The sequence below is a fragment of the Thermobia domestica genome, chromosome 16 (genome assembly GCF_964235325.1).
Source record: "Thermobia domestica chromosome 16, izTheDome1.hap1.1, whole genome shotgun sequence".
Taxonomy (NCBI): Eukaryota; Metazoa; Arthropoda; class Insecta; order Zygentoma; family Lepismatidae; genus Thermobia; species Thermobia domestica.
The window spans coordinates 62,252-77,147 of record NC_137469.1 but is presented as its reverse complement, the minus strand read 5'-3'; positions in this window follow the sequence as shown (position 1 = coordinate 77,147).

The following is a 14,896-nucleotide window of genomic DNA, read 5'->3' as shown; positions in this document are numbered from 1 at the left end:
AGACAATGTACAAATACTATAAAACGCTATAATCACTCTAATATACAGAAAATGTAACGAATAATGTTCTATGTTTTCTGTAATCATAGAGAAAGAAGTAAAATCTGACATAATCTTTGCCTAGAAAACTTTTATTTTAAACTCAGAATGCTCTATCGACAAAGACCCAAGCGAGATCTGGAGCTTCATTAAACGCAAAACACAGCATTTGTCATCAAAGTCCCTTACATAAATAGACATGATATCCAAAATGTCAGTGAAATAGCACAGGCATTTGCACATTATTTCCATTCATTGTGCAACAATGTACCCGCCACATACAACATTGACTCTTTTCTCGCTAAGCGAACCGAATGTAATATATTAAACAACTTTCAATTAGATGAAATAAAACTCGAAGAAATAGAAAATGCTATACGAGCGTTGAAACCAAAAGCATCTTGTGGTCCTGATAACATTCCCCCTTATGTTGTGAAAGGTTGCTGTGATATATTTAAATATCCACTTCGCACTATATTTAATATTTCTATTAGAACAAACACTTTCCCAGTTAAATGGAAAGAAAGTTTAGTCTGTCCATTACCAAAATCTGGAAAAAAGAGAGCAATGGAAAATTTGAGGCAGATTACTATTCTATCGCTCTTTGCAAAAATTCTTGAAAGTATATTATATGCGCGAATTTTAAATCATGTAGAACCTGTTCTTTCAATTTATCAACACGGCTTCTTATGTAATAGGTCTACTTCGACAAACTTATCAATTTAACAAATGTTATAGTAACAGAATTAGATAGAGGCGGTCAAGTAGATGTCGTTTATACTGATTTTAGCAAGGCATTTGGCGTCGTTGATCATGATGTCTTGCTACTGAAAGTAGCATCTCTGAATATTTCGAAACAAGCAATGGAGTATCTTGTATCATACTTGCACAACCGAAAACAATGTTTCATACAAAGGATTTGTTACTGAAAAATTTAATACTCTATCAGGAGTCCCTCAAGGATCTAATCTATGTCCTCTGTTGTTTCTTCTTGTTATTAATGATATTTCTCTATGTATCAAAACTTCTCAAGTTCTTCTTTTTGCCGACGATCTCAAATTATACTCCAAAATAAGTTCAATTGATGACTGCGTGAAACTTCAACAAGATCTAGATTGCATTCAAATGTGGTGAGATAAGAATAAGTTAGTCCTGAATGTTTCCAAATGTAAATCTGTATCTTTCACGAAGAAAGAAAATCAAATTAACTTTACGTATACAATAAGTGGCACTTCCTTGTCTACTCTAAACACCATCAAAGATCTAGGAGTTATATTTGATAGCAAATTAACCTTTACTCAACACATTGACGCGATAACGAGTAGTGCATATAGAAACTCTGGGTTATTTTATAGGGTAGGACAGGATTTATACAAACAATCAACATTTATAAGGTTATATTTTTAATATGTGAGGTCAAAATTTGAATACTGTTGTACTGTTTGGACACCAAATGTCACTAAATACACTGATGCAATAGAAAATATACAATACAAATTCTTAAAAATGCTTGCATACAAGAAAACCAGTTTCTACCCAAAGTATGTCCCCTATGAAGACTTGGTAAGGAATTTTAATTTTGAAACATTAGAAAAAAGGATATGTGTTTATGATTTATTGTTCTTGCATAAATTATTAAATGGTAAAATTGATTGTCCAGAATTAGTTTCGGAAGTATTATTACGTGTCTCAGCAGGTAAGACTAGAACAGCAAACGCTGGGACATTCTATTGTAGAAAAGCAAGATCAAAAATATTACATAAGTCTCCTCTGTGGAGAATGTGTGCTTCATATAATGAAATGATTATATTTCATGTAATAGATGAGTTTAGTATGTCAGAGAACAAGCTCAAAAGAATTATCATGCAATAACTTATGTTTCTTTTTTACGTTTACCCGCTTAAAGGGTTGCGCCCTTTCTTCGGGAAGAGGTCGGATGGTATAGGAGCATCAATTTTAATATGAGAGGGTCTAGGTGTCGTTTAGTCATCTTTTTTAAACATTTTATTCAGTTTACTCAGAGGGATGGGCATCAATTAAGTGAGGGCAATTTTCATGTGCCATGGATGCTAAGGAAGATCGTCTGGCTGACATAAGTCGTAGTTGTTCCTTAACTTCGGTGCCTGAAATGAAGAGAAAATACCAAAACACAGTTGCGGTGATTCAGGTTCATCAGGAGCTATAAAAACATACGGTGCAATCACAAAAAAGACGGTAAGCAAGACAGGAGGAGTGGTAGATGTCATGAGGGCGAAGTGCTATGACGTCACAACACATGGGTATTGTTAGTAAAACGAATGCTGTTAGCTTCTGTTCCTGGGGCGACTCAGGAACTAATGAAGACAAAGGCAGCCCTGTTAGTGGTTGATTTACTGTGCATGAGATGGATAGATGAGCAGTGAAACTGTGCCAGGATGATAAATGTCGAAAACTTCCGGATCGACGTTCTCGCGGCCGCGGTTCAAATGAAACAGTGTCATCAGATGTTGTAAAGGTGTCGGATAATAAACAGCAGGGTTATCAAAGTCTCTATCATAGCGGAGAATGTTCAGGAATACTGGATGAGTAGTTTCAATGCGTTTTGTAATGTATTTTAAGCGGAGAGCATCAAGATGGGATAAGAGCGGTGGAAAATGGATACGGTCGTAGAGTAGACGGGTTGGGTGGGGGAGCTGGATACGAAAAGCTAAACGAAATGCATGGCGTTCGAGTATTGCTAGTTTTCGATAGTACTTCGGAGGAGCTGGCAACCAAGCTGTGTGACCATAGGTTAAGACCGGACGCATGAAAACTTTGTAAGTGTTTAGGAGGAGATTTGAATGTAGACCCCACGTGGTACCAACTAGTCGTTTCAGTAAGTTAAGTCTGTTTTTGGCTTTTTCGATGACAGTGAGAAGGTGCGGTGTCCAAGTAAGCTTAGAATCGAACACAATGCCTAGATACTTAAGAGCGTTATGGATGGTGACTGGTGAGTTATCAACATGAAGTCGTAATAAATGAGGATTTCGGTGTACTCGAGATCGACGACCAGATGGTAAGAAGACGATAGCTTGGGTTTTAGTAGCATTGATTGCCAAACGCCAAACGTTGCACCAGTCAACAAATGTGTCAATTGCCTGTTGAAGGGGTTGTTGGATACCAGCAATTGTCCGTCCGACAGCGAGAAATGCAGTATCGTCAGCGAATTGGAAAAGTTGTATACCAGGAGTGGTTGGTAAGTCGGAGACATATAGCAAATACAACAGAGGAGAGAGAGAAGATCCCTGAGGAACGCCAGAATTAAGGAATATTGGAAATGACAGAGCATCATTGATCGATATGTAAGCAAGTCGGGCTGTGAGAAAGGAGTGTATAGTTCGTATGTATGATAGAGGTAGTTGGAAAGAGTATAGCTTGTATATAAGACCCTGGTGCCAAACTTTATCGAATGCCTTTTCAAGATCGAATGTAACCAGACATGATAGATTACCCTGGTTGAATTGATTGTATATAAAGGTGCTGAGACGTAGCAGAGGGTCCAGAATGCTGAAATTGGGGCAAATCCAGCTTGATGCAATGGTAGAAGAGCGTGAACCTGTAAGTGATCGTGGAGACGCACTAAGATACGTTCAAATATTTTGCTGAACGTGGACGTCAGTTGTATAGGTCGATAAGAGGTAACGTCAGAGGGCGGTTTATTAGGTTTGGGAAAGAGTAATACTTTTGAGTACTTCCAAGTGATGGGGAAAAAACCAGTACGGAGTATAAATGTATAAATAATGCTTAGGATGGTGAAGACAACAGGAGGAGCTTTTTTAATCAGAGTATAGGTAAGCCCATCGAAGCCTGGTGCTGTATTTCGTTTCTTAAGGAGAGTAGACTGGATGTCTGGCGGTTGGATGGGTACTGTGAGTACATTGTTTAGTTCCAGAGCGTGACTATGATGTGGTTGCAAATGTGTTAAGTTAGGATCAGATAAACCGATCGATTTCTGTAAGTAAACGTTGTGGAGTATGCCAGCCAGGTAAGGGAGTAAAGATATTTTGGAAGTGTGCGGCAAAGGTATTGGCCTTGTCATGATCTGAAGAGAGTGCTTGCTGGTTTACAACTAGTGGGTATGGTGTCCTTTGGAATTTGCAAACGAGTTGATTGAACTGTCGCCAATATTTGGTAGGATGGGATGTTTCGTTGAGTTTATTACAATAGTTATGAGTGATTCGAAGATATTGTCTATGAAGGCGAAGTGCTTCTAAATTACGGCTGCGAGTGTATTCTCTGTAGGCACGTCGAGCTGCAGTTATGAGAGAAAGGTATCGTGGAGGAAGTTTCGGTTTGTGCGGGGAAATATATGCGGTTGGAATGTGGTGATCAGCTGCCGTTGTAAGGTCTGAGCGAGATGTTGCACGGCAGTGTCTAGGTCATGTTGTGATGTTGACTCTAAAGTATCAGAAAGTGCTGAGGCGATGGTCGCTTGGTACGCTGGCCTGTTGGCCTGATGATAAATATAAACTTTTCTCTTTGGTATGGTATGGTGTGAAGAAGTGTTGGTAGCAAGAGACAGCTTGATAGGAACGTGATCGCTCTCCAAGGAATCAAAAACGTCAATATTGATATGAGAGTTGAGTGTTGTAGAGGATATAACGATATCAGGTGTGGTATTGCTAGATGGACGAGTTGGCCGAGGAAGTACATGGAAGTGGCTGGTCGTATTAAGCGTGACGAAATTAAAAAATCGTTGTTGTTCGTGTTGAGGCCGGCTGTGAAAATTGATGTCTCCCATGATAATGAATTTACGATAGGTGTCAGAGAGGTATTGAAAAAACTGATATGGTATATCCTGTCTCGGCCTGACATAGATGGTTGCATAAGCTATAGTATGATTCCTGAGATATAAGAGAACAACATTGTATTCGGGCAACGGAAAAGCAGGAGGTAGGATAATAGACCGATGGGGAATGCGAGATTGCAAGCCAATAGCTGTATTTCCATGGAGGCGAGCGCCGTTCGGTCCATCATGTCTGCGGAGAACGTATTTAGGAATATAGCAGGGTATATAGGGAGCCAGGAACGTTTCGTTGAGAGCAAAAGCGGTGATGCTTTCCTCCAGAAGGAGTTGTTGAAACAGTACTTGATGCGTGAGAAGAGACCTTATGTTAAAAAATAAGAAATTGTAAGCCATAATGATGTGGACCAGAAGTATGGAAATAGCACTGATACTACGGAGCATGTTCAAACAGCCGTTTCAATGGGTTGAATTTGGAAATGAACGTTGGATCCACTGTATGTGGCGTGTAATGTGAGATTGTAAAGAAGTTTAGCGGAGTGAATGATTTGGTTGAGGACCTGCTGGCGCTGAAATGGCAGGATGTTCTGTAAAGTAAGAGTTATGAATCGTAAGAGGTCTTCTACTGTGACAGGATGTGTCAGCGAGTTTGCAGGTGGGGTGCTGTCATCAGAAGTTTTGATAGGTGCTACTAATTCTGGCTTATCAGGTGCAGGTGCGGGCTTGGCACGACAACGGTAACTGTATGTAGGGTGCTTTTCAGGGCAAGTGGTGCATTGAGGAGGTGCGCTTGAATTGGGACAATTTCGGGTCAGATGATTGCCACTACAGTACCCGCATTTGACGGTGTTTGTACAATTATGGGTGTAATGATCGTTGTAGGTTTGACATTTCTCGCGTCATATTGGAAGAGGTGGAGGCGTGCGAGAAGGCTCTACCTTGTAGCGGCGGCGATATACATAAGCACCGTTAGCCAAAAGATGATCAATTATTTGCTGCTGGTCGGTCAAAACACGCACAAGGTAGGTAGGGCCACTGTTGTTACGAATTCGAATACATTTTTTGATTTCCAGGCCCTCGTATCGCAGCTCATCAAAGATCTCATCGTCGGTGAGTTCGGGTTTAATGCCTCGGATAACTACTGATAGAAGTGGTGGACGACGAGGTGGCGGAGATGTTTTCCGTTGGCTCGGATTGAGTGGTGACAACACAGCCTGCGGCCCAAAAATTTCATAGGTAGCTTTGTTTCTAACATGAATATGAAAGTTAGGGTTAGGCGATTTCAATATGATTCCATCCCTAGTAGGGATGATTTGGTGGACATCAGCGCGCGGAACATATTTATTGATTTGCATGAAGATGGCGCGTGCAGTCCGGTACTTGGTATCGAACTTCTTTAGGATGAAATTATACATGGTTTCTCTGTTAGCTGGCAAAGTAGGAGAGGATGGCGCATTAGTCCAGTCCATCTCGGTGTTTCTCGCTGTGCCTAATTGGAGATCGTGATTCCTTGGAGTGCCTAATTGGAGATCGTGAGCGAGATCGAGATTCAGTTTGCTTAGAGGTATCTGTTTTAGTGGTCTTCGTACCAGCAGAGTGACCTGGTTTCGTGGCTGTACCCTTCGCTCCCGTCGGGGAGGGGGGCATGATGATGATTTAACCTAGCATGGATGCGATTCAGATGAAAGTGTTTTTAGGCAATAGTATGAATGAAGAGCGAGGGGAAGCCCACTGTGGCTCTCACTTGAGGAAGCAATACGTCCTCGCGGAGATGTCGGTCAGTGCAAGCACTGGCCCTCCACAACAAGAGATGAAGAAACGATTAGATGATGATGATGATGCCCACGGGCTCCCACTTGATTGTCAATCGGCCAGCAATGTCGATTGTCTGGAGCAGAACAATCCTCCCTAAATGAACAAAAACATAATTAGATGCTCGCAGAGCGTTAAGAATCGTTCTCAGATGCATGAATCGATGATTCGACTCTGAATTCTGAGTTGTAACTTATGTATAATTAGATAACTATTTGTGTATGTATATAATGTATGTATAATAGTGTATGTTAAATAATTCTGTATACGACACTATAACTGGGCATTAAGCCTGTTGTGTTGTCCTTACGAAATAAATAAATAAATAAATTTCAATCCCGTAATCAGTCACAATAATATTGTTGTAATCCTATGAATCGTCTGACAACAGTTACACAGGCAACAGTTCTGCCATCTTATGTTCATATATGGTAAGACACAAGAATAACAGATAAAGAAAACAGATGGAAGCACAGCTATCTGTGTAACTGTTGTCAGATGATTACAACAATATTATTGTGACCGATACAGAAAACAGAATGTTATTAGTTACTTGCTATAAATGCGAAATATGTTTCGCAAAGCTTTGCTCATACCAAACAATAAAAACAACGCAAATACAGCCAGTAACGAGATATTTCTGATATGCTCTGAAGGCAATGTGGATGGTGTTGAATTGACACACAAGTAACACGCTAAAGTGGTAGTCATTTTGTGTTATTTCAATATCTCATTTTTTGCTGTGTAAGTTCTGCTACATGGAACTGTTAATGAACTAAGGAATGTTTAACAGTAATAAATTTAAATTTTCAAAATTAATTAACATTGGGAATGTCTCAAAATCAGCTATAGCAGATATATCTTCGCTCATCATATCACTTTTATCTCAATCACCATCCATGTCAAGTTTCACAAAATTACAGCTTGTACCTCTACCATGAGTACAAGCATTTGCCTTCTATATACGCACTCTAGGGTAGCACATTGTGTTATGCTGCATCCGCATTTTACAAATTTTAATAAATATAAGGTAACGAAGAAAGTTCTATCACTTTTTGTAAAGGTCTGTGTTCAGGTGGCCCTCACACCGTGAGTTGAATGAGAATGGAGATAAGGCGAAGGCCAGTTGTTGGTATGGGTATATCCAACATACTATCTGGTTGTGGCAGTTCAGTTACACAATGAACTTGCGTAAGGACATAGTGAACATGGGATCTCCACAGAGCGTCATAAGGACATATATGCTGTACGAGTTCAAACTAGGGTCAAACGCAGCGACAGTGGGGCGGAAGATATACCAGACCTTTGGTGAGACTGTCGTGACTATGCGAACATGCAGCGGTGGTTTAACAAGTTTAAGGACGGTGACGAAAGACTCGAAGATTCACCACGTGCCGGAAGACCAACACACGTACAAAATGAAGATCTTCAAGCAGCAATTGAGGTGAACGGTGGCCAGAAATGTGAGGAAGCGGGACTACAATTCAGTGTGAGTGGAGAAACCATTCGGCAGCACCTCCATCAACTTGGGAAGCACTATAAGTGGGGTTTGTGAGTCCCCATGATTTGACTCCTGGGCCAGAAGACAACCCAAGTAGACACCTGTCTTTCTTTGTTTTCTCGTCACAGGAAAGAGGCATTTCTGGACTGAGTATTGACATGTGAAGAGATTTGGCTTCCATGCGAAGCTCCATGGCGCCGTCATCATAGGTTAGCATCCCATGAATCGATTCTAAAACTGCCAAAACCACCACTGCACCAGAAGAAGGTGATCCTGTATGTTTGGTGGACTGCTCGAGGCATCTTGCATCGGGAACTGCGACCAGCTGATCAGAGCATCAATGCAATTGTGTACTGTCAGCAGCTCAGTCGTGTTCAAAAAAGGCTCAAGACTATAGCCAGCACTTTTGAATCGCAAATGGGTCCTCCTGTTAAATAACGCTAAAACCCACGGGGCTGGAATGACCCGGGGCACCATTCTACGCCTTGGATGGGAAACACTATTGCATCCGACATACTCCCCGGGCATCAAGGGCGCCCCCGAAGCTAATCTGGCCACCCTCATTGTATTTGTAAATTTATATTTGGCATAATTTGAATGAAATTTATCTTAAAAATCCTCTTATATGCTTTCTACATCTGAATGGGCTCCCCAAATTTGAAGAGAAATCGGCGCCTTTGAAGAGCATTGCATCGTCCGATTATCACTTGTTCCATTCCTTGGACAATCGCTTTAGAAGACGCCAGTTAAATCCCCTAGTAGAGGTGCAAAATGCTCATGATACCTTCTTTGCTTCACGCCCTAGCAAGTTCTGTCCCAGTGGCATCCATGGCCTTCCAGAACGTTAGCAGAAGATCGTCGATGCTGATGGGGACTATTTTTGATCTTGCAGGTTCGTCTTAAGTGATATATCGATGTTCGAAGGTGGTGGGTCAAAAAGCGAAATAATTTTTCTGGTTACATTTACAATTGGGTGCTGGTGATTGAGCCAGCTTCACTGGTGTCAGATGTTCGTGACGCAATTCCTATCCTCAGCTAGAGGGACCCATTTCATTACCCACCTTCTGTTGAACCTGGTGATACACTTGTTGACTATGAAATTTGTATGTATTTACTGAGGGAGGTAGTCCTTCTGGTTTCACCAGAGCCCTTGATATGAACATTAGAAAACGCATTCCGTTTATTGTATCTCCTGAATTTCCATCACAAAGGTAGATCATAGTTTCGTGACGAGCGATGTGTTCTTCTTTTGATTCCCAGCTGTCTTGAAATCAGCAGCATCTATCTTAAATATCTCATTCCTCTTTAACGTTTTGATAAAGTCACATTTCTCTAGGCCGTACAGCTTTGATGTTTTATCAGACCCTAACACAGGATGCGCAAAAAGGATGTGAGAACAAATTTCTTCACGAAGTTCTTGTTTAATTTTCTTAATGTCATAGACAGTCTTTATTTTTACAGTTCGCTTTGGCTCCGGGCAGAAAAAAATAATGAAAATCATTACTGAAATGATGTAGTAAGAGGACCAGAAGATCAATGCCATCACCTATAATAGCTGTAGGATACTTGCGCGCTAATGCAACACTTTCCATGGCGACCATGACGTCAGCATAACCAGAAGCTTGTTTGATGGTACAGCCAGCTGATTGTAACTTTTGCGAAAGACAAGTCATAAACGCTTGTTTAGTTGGAAAGAAAATTTTTCTTGACAGCAACGCTCATTGAAGGGCTAAATGTACTTTCGGTCTTCCAAACCTTCTTATTCGCTTTCGATGAATTTCCGACTTTGTTGATAACGTATTTTCATAACCATCGAAGACAACTGTTACCGTCGGGTACTTTCTGAGAACATAGTTTCGATAATCATGAATTACTTTCTCAAATGTTTGCTTTTGATTCCAAGCTAGGCGATGAAGCAAGAAACCACCATCAATGACATACTTCACATTTTCAGGCAAACTTACTTCAAATTTTTACTTGCTCACGTGTGAATTTAGCAAGTTGAAACTTTCCAAGATCTCTCATATCCTCGCTTCTATCAAGTAATGAAGGAGGTTACGTGCAGAGCTCGTAAGAAAACATTTCTTTGAAATCAAATCTAGTTGTTTCAGTACAGAGTAGCAGGTGCTGGAATGGTAGTTCAGGTACAAAGACGAAAGTTTCATCTTTACATTTATCTTCTTGAACGGACTTCAGAGGCATCATAAATTTACTTTTCTTGAAAATATACTCAGTAACGGTTCTATGGGTCATCTCATCGAACTGTAGTGTACCACTAAAAAATGTAATAAAAATATTCGAAAAAAATTGTTTAACGGTTTGCTTTCAATTAATACGAAAGAATATGTTTCCAAATATTGAACAATCCTCAATATATAACGATATCAAGTACTAGGAAACGTGGCGCAAATACTGCAAAATACGCCACAGCAGATCTATGCACTTTCGGAGAGTAGTAGACTTTTCAATACAGTTTCTCTAAGAAATTTTTCATACAAAAAATGTCAATATTAAATTATACATTACAATAAGATCACGATTCAGTGTTTTTTCTCTTAAATTTGTTAGGCTGTTAAAGCCCATATTCTACTTCTATTAGGGCCATATGCATAGTCGACCACGTAAGGGTCCCCTAGACGAACCGTACCTGTGGGCTTCCTCAACCTTCCCCTTGACTGTGCAATGCATAAAGCTTCCAAAGTGATCCCTCAGGTACGGTTAACACTGAGAGCTGATTGGTCTAGTACACCTCGAGCGAGGCTAAAATTTTGTCAAAAAAAAGTTGAAGGTAGAACTCCGAAACTCAATTCTACTATGATAAAGAATTAACATCGAAGCAGCAACTGCATGTATGCTATATCAAAAAAATGAAATAAATGTTCTGAACTTTGTTCTTGCCAAGGCGGAAAAATAATGGTGTAGATTAGGAATACAGTTCTTTTCTTTCTTTTTTTTTTAATTTTCATATAAAGTCTGTTAACTTGAAAATAGTTATAAAGTGATATAGAAAAGCGGAAAAATATCGGTGTAGATTAGCAATACATTTCTTTTTTAATTTTCAGGTAAAGTCTGTTAACTCGCAAAAAGAAATATGGATATGTAGCTAGAAAACGTGTGAGGCTGTAGCTTTACAATCGAGATCCCACTAGAAATAAATTACATATACAATGTAATTTTTTGGACAAAATCAGCCCATAGTATTTTTGTGAATGTATTTTCTAAACAATTTGCCAGTAAAAGTTAACCTTAGGAGGGCATAAAAGTTATGTCTATAAATACAGTATTTTTGGGGGGATATTCCATGCAAATAGCGTAAAACTTCTTATCTACTTATTCCTAGAGTGTTATCATCTAATTGCGTACAATTGTATAAGACATACATTCATATAGTGAAAGTCAGACGTCTCAAAACCACGCACCAAACTTTGCAAGCTGCTTATTACAAGCAATTTTTACATCTACTACGGTTTAATGCCTAGGTGAAGCTGGAGAGCTAGAGTCGAGGTCCGTCCGTAGGGAACGGGCGAGTTTGCGATGGTGTGTAAACGAATTAGGGGTTCCCTTGAACAGACACTTTCACGAAATAGAAAATTTATAGGTAAAATATGATGTGAAGCCCTACATTTTTCGTGAAGGAATGAAAGAGTAAATATAAATAATTACCAACAATGGCAGCATATTGAAATGATTTAAGTGATAATGAAAGTATTGTATGTGTAATTGTGCTCTTCCACTATCCTCGTATATACGTATACCCCCATCGCTGACGCGCCTGCTCCCTATGGACGCACCCGCTCACTATCACTCGGAGTCGCCTGATGCGCTCCTACCATAACTCAGTTAGGTAGCATTCGTGCTTTTACCCACATAGCACAAATTGATTCGTATCTTATGTACTGTAGTTTTTATGTTATACGCTCACACTGTATTTATACTGAGCCATCCTGAAGTTAATCTGCAAGTAGTAATGGAGCTCTTCATATAGACATTGGGACCTCTTTTGTTGTATATATTAATGATTTGGTTAACAGTCTAGGCTGTGTGAAGTCAACATTGTATGCTGATGACATAAATGTTCTTGTCAATGGAGACTCAGTAAATGAAGCAGAAAGGCTCACTACAAAGACGCTAACAAAAATTATTAGTTGGTTAAACATAAATAAATTAACTATGAATTTAGGAAAAACTAACATTGTCAAATTTCGATTCCCGGGCCAAAGAAATGAACTTGTACCAATAACTGTAGACACTGTAGAATTATGTCAAACACCATCTATTAAATTTCTAGGAGTATATGTTAATGAAGATTTAACATGGAATACTCATGTTGAATACATTAATACTAAACTCAGTTCACTCTGCTTTGCATTCCGTAGGTTGCAAGGTAGTTTGTGCAAGGAAGCTGTCATGTCCTTATACTATAACAAAGTTTTTTCAATAATAAACTATGGTGTTATATTTTGGGGAAATTCGAGAATAAGTGCTAGTACATTCCGAATACAGAAAAAAAATTATTAGAATAATGTTTAGTATGCCTGAACGATCCTCATGTAAAAATATTTTAAAAAAATATAAATTATTGACATTACCTAGTTTATATATATATATATATATCGCACAATTATGTATGTAATCGAGCACAAGGATTTATTTACTTTAGCTAATACGATTCATTCATACAATACTAGGCAGAATTGTAATATGTATATTATCCAACAGAATTATGCAAATTTTAGCAAAACTGTGTATATAAATTGTATAAAATTATATAACAAATTACCAACAAAGTATAAGGACATTAACGAAAAACGGATATTCAAAAATACTCTGTTAGAATTATTGTTAGAAAAAAGCTATTACTCTGTGGAAACTTATCTTACTGATAATATATAGAGAATGTAAATCATATCTGACAACTGTAATGCTTAATTGAGGATTGTCCTCATTTGTAAGCTATGAACAGGCAAATAAATATGAATATGAATATGAATATGAATATGACATACTTTGCTAAAAGAAATACAAAGCTCTAACCTAACCTGAAAATGTAAGAAATGTGTCAAAATTTGATAGAACTGTTTAATCGAATAATGATCAAATTAGTATAAAAAATATGCATCTATCTGTAGTAGGTGGTCACTAGAACCTAGTTTTCCATTATAATTGCATAATTATGAGCCATACTTCTTAACACTGTTTCCATAATCACGTGAACCGATGCATACTTTGAGCAATTACAGCGCGTCGATAAACAGGAGTTCGATGATTTCCACTTGTCTTTCCTTATACGCATATCACCAACACTAATGTGCCTGCTTCCGCGGACAAAATCATGCGTGATCTCTCAAATTGTGCCCAGCTTGGAATCGGAATGAATGCAAACTTATCCTGTGTTGGGCATGATTTTTCGCACTTATTTATTTATAATATATAAGTTTGCAAGCATGTTATAAATGTGTACGCAGCTGGTGGTCAGGTAAGAAACCAAGAATGCAGAAGACGTTAGATCATTAGTGGAAAAAAAAGGGAAGTTAGCGCTCCTCAAGTTTAGCCTACCTATGCTAACTGAGAAATGTAGGAAAACACCAACAGGGAGAAGGATGTAAAACACATTAAAATAACATTTTCACGATGAAATATGTGTAACTATTGAGTCAATTTTTCCCATCAGTGATGATTCCTTTTTTTTTTTTTTTTTTTTTTTGTGGCGATTTCAATATACTGCGGATGAAATGTATTAGTAACGAAAATACTGAGAATTCACATTGAGCAAGATAGGCTATGTGGTCCTGAGGGAATGTCATGGTTCTCGGGGAGAAATTTCTCCCCCCCCCCGGCCGATCCTTGAAATCACCACTGGACCCCTAGAATCAATTCTGAAGCTATTCTACAATCTAATCTAAAATCTACTTCAGTACCAATACTGTAACAACAAGTATCTCGCGCTTATTTTATTTCAGGTAGAAGTTGTTAGTCCATTCTATGACCTTGTATTCAATATTTGTACGAGCGAAAGCAAAATATCCTGTAATCTTCTTTCAGGAATTGTTATATATTTTTAAATTGGTTGCCATCAATATGTCATTTATTATCGCTTAATCAGCTCAACGAATTCGGTAAACTCATTAACATACTCAAATATTTTGTCAGCACGGAGCATATGCATTTTATACAACAACAGAAACTGCTACGGGCTAGCAAAGGGTGCGTTGAAGCACCCCTAGCCATCCTCTTGACTTACGGGAAGGTTGCGGGCTTTTTTGACCCTGCGGGAGAACTCTGCAATGCAAATTATCACGTGTCCCGTACGTAGCCCCTAAGTAACCCGCAGAATAACTATGCATATGGCCCTTAGTCAATTTTCCAGCTGAAACAAATAAAGCCAACTATTACATTGCATGGCGTTCTCATATAATGTTATATACTTCTTTCAGTAAAATCCGTGATACAGCATGCGTTTACAGCAATTATAATTTTTCAATATTAAATAAATAAATACTTTGTAATTTTTCAACTTTCTTCTGCTTTTTCTATCCGGTGGGTCGAATAGAGATCAATGCTATGTAGTTGAAATCTGTGTTATATAAGCTTTACAACGATGTATACAGTGTGCGAATTAGATAACCTGTGTTAGGGGGGATAAAATTAGGTCAACAGAACGTAAAGTCTAAAGATGCAATAATTCAGAATGAGACAATAATACTTTAACCCCCCACACATAAATATGACATCTGTAATAAATAAGAGATTTATTAATTCAATAGACCTAGACAATAACTATG